Source organism: Triticum urartu, chromosome 4 (assembly GCF_003073215.2).
Source record: "Triticum urartu cultivar G1812 chromosome 4, Tu2.1, whole genome shotgun sequence".
Taxonomy (NCBI): domain Eukaryota; kingdom Viridiplantae; phylum Streptophyta; class Magnoliopsida; order Poales; family Poaceae; genus Triticum; species Triticum urartu.
The window spans coordinates 43,211,223-43,213,861 of record NC_053025.1 but is presented as its reverse complement, the minus strand read 5'-3'; the positions used below and the strand labels follow the sequence as shown (position 1 = coordinate 43,213,861).

The window sequence follows — 2,639 nt, the reverse complement described above, 5'->3', positions numbered from 1 at the left end:
TTAAATTTTTTGCTGGCATTACTGTCTAAAATATTTATACTTTTGTATTGACTTCATTTCAGTGAGATGATATTTATTCAGTACAGGTTCTAGATTGGGTGGTTACTGTTACAGTATATGTGGATTGCACTAGCCCTTTCCATCAGTTCGGACTTTTGGTTGCGTTGGCTAGTGCATGAAGCTTAACATGGTATCAGAGCTAAGGTCTTGAGTTCAAGTCCTGGTTTGTGCAATTTATCTAAAAATTGCCGATGCCCCCCTTTGTGTCCACGTATAGGCCTCTTGAGTCATACGTGAGTTTCGCACGCCGTCGCTCTCTTCCGGTTGCACGTGTTGACTTGTCTTCCCCGTCACACGTGAGAGGGGGTGTTACAGTATATGTGGATTGCACTAGCCCTTTCCATCAGTTCGGACTTTTGGTTGCGTTGGCTAGTGCATGAAGCTTAACAGTTACCGGTTATTGTTGTGTTGATTTATCACTCTTTGTTGGACAGGTTCGATTTGCATCAAACCAACAGAGTAAACTTATTTTTGCGGCAGTGGAAGGATTAATGTGTGTCTTCGACACATATGGTGATGGCCACCGCAACGGCGGGCAGCATGCCGATCAACACTGAGTTGCTGACCATAACCAAGGTGGGCGAAAGCGGAAGGCCATGGAGCTGGTGCAGGTCGTCACCAACGCCCTCTTCTCGCTGCCGGCCACCGAGGGCTATGACGGCCCCGTCGTCTGCCTCCGGCCGCCCACCGATCGCCTACCCGGTGAGAAGCATGTGAGAATACTGCATCCCGTCGTAATATCTCTACTCGCTACTATGGGTTGCTCTCAAATTTTTTTTTTGAGAATGATTACTGTCGGCTAGGAGATTGGTGTAGGTTACAGATGCGAGGGTAACATAGTACCATGAAACTGCAGCTGCCATAACTAGCATATTACTTCAATTATTGTTTTTATGAATTCTAATATCTCATTCCTGCTCTCTGCTAATTCGTAAACAAGATATCAAGGAGAAGACGTGCGTCATTGCGCCATCGACAGGAAGAGGCTGTTGTGTTTGTGTCGAATATTTTCTACTAGTTAGGTTACGTTTGGACTTGGTGTTGTAGTGTGGGTAGGATACGTGTAGTGATGCGGAGCATCCTATGGACATTACCATGTCAAGAGTCCGTTCCGCGAGTGACACGGGTGGCATCTACTTCACATACCCAAAGGTGAATCATCTCCTTTACACGTGCTCACTTGACACCTTCGAGGATGGTATACTACTTGACACTCCACTCATGTGTATGCATAGGTATTGTCGGAACACTACGGACGACGAGGAGGAGTGCAAGCGTCAAGGAACAACTACACCATCCATGAGGGAAGCCTGGAAGCGGAGACGGAATAAACGGAGCTGCTGGAAGCTACAGTGGCCGGATATCTGGGCCAGAGGCCGGACATCCGGCGCATGCGCAGAAGAGCTTCAGTAGCCGGACATCCAGCGCCTGTCAATAGGCCGGACATCCGGCATCGCCCCGGAAATCCGGACAACGGCTATCCAGAGAAGAGCAAAACGACCTGTTCTAGGTCGGACATCCGGCCAGTGCCCCGGACATCCGGTGTCTCACGAACGGCCGGACATCCGGCCCCCAGCCCGGACATCCGGCGCCTGCCTGCGTGCAGAGTTGGGCTAGAGGCCCATGTATCCCTTTCCCACTTACCCCTTCATGACTTAGACTATATATACTACTCCCCCTCCTCCTAGTTAGGGTTAGCGTTGGTTTAGCTCATTTGAGAGATAGAGCTACGCTCATCCATATCGGATCTCCTCCGTGCGAGAGACCGTGGCCTCTTCGGGGAAGATCCCTTTGGATTCAAGCCCCGTTTCTAAGGGAAGGTCCCCCCGTGGATTCAAGACCTCCTCACAGAGAAGAACCGGCTACCTATGTATCGTCCCTAGTTGATTGTGGATCGTGTATCTTACTTTATGTACTCGAGGATCTAGCACATGTGTGACTATTTCTTGTTGGTTGAGTGATTGTCTCGTGTTTCCTCTCATGATTTCCCTCATTTTTGTTGGAAATATGCCCTAGAGGCAATAATAAAAGCATTACTATTATATTTCCTTGTTCATGATAATTGTCTTTATTCATGCTATAATTTGTATTATCCGGAAATCGTAATACATGTGTGAATAACAGACACCAACATGTCCCTAGTAAGCCTCTAGTTGACTAGCTCGTTGATCAACAGATAGTCATGGTTTCCTGACTATGGACATTGGATGTCATTGATAACGAGATCACATCATTAGGAGAATGATGTGATGGACAAGACCCAATCCTAAACATAGCACAAGATCGTATAGTTCGTTTGCTAGAGTTTTCCAATGTCAAAGTATCTTTTCCTTAGACCATGAGATCGTGTAACTCCCGGATACCGTAGGAGTGCTTTGGGTATACCAAACGTCACAACGTAACTGGGTGACTATAAAGGTATACTACGGGTATCTCCGAAAGTGTCTGTTGGGTTGACATGGATCAAGACTGGGATTTGTCACTCCGTATGACGGAGAGGTATCACTGGGCCCACTCGGTAATACATCATCATAATGAGCTCAAAGTGACCAAGTGTCTGGTCACGGGATCATGCATTA

General features: G+C 47.4%; 1 long non-coding RNA gene across 1 annotated transcript; it reads left to right on the top strand.

Moving 5' to 3' along the window:
• The first annotated feature begins 6 nt into the window (after nucleotides 1–6).
• On the top strand, nucleotides 7–2,102 carry LOC125550538. The gene is made up of 2 exons (XR_007301662.1): nucleotides 7–773; nucleotides 1,001–2,102. It is a non-coding gene; the product is annotated as an uncharacterized LOC125550538 (long non-coding RNA).
• Nucleotides 2,103–2,639: the final 537 nt, after the last annotated feature.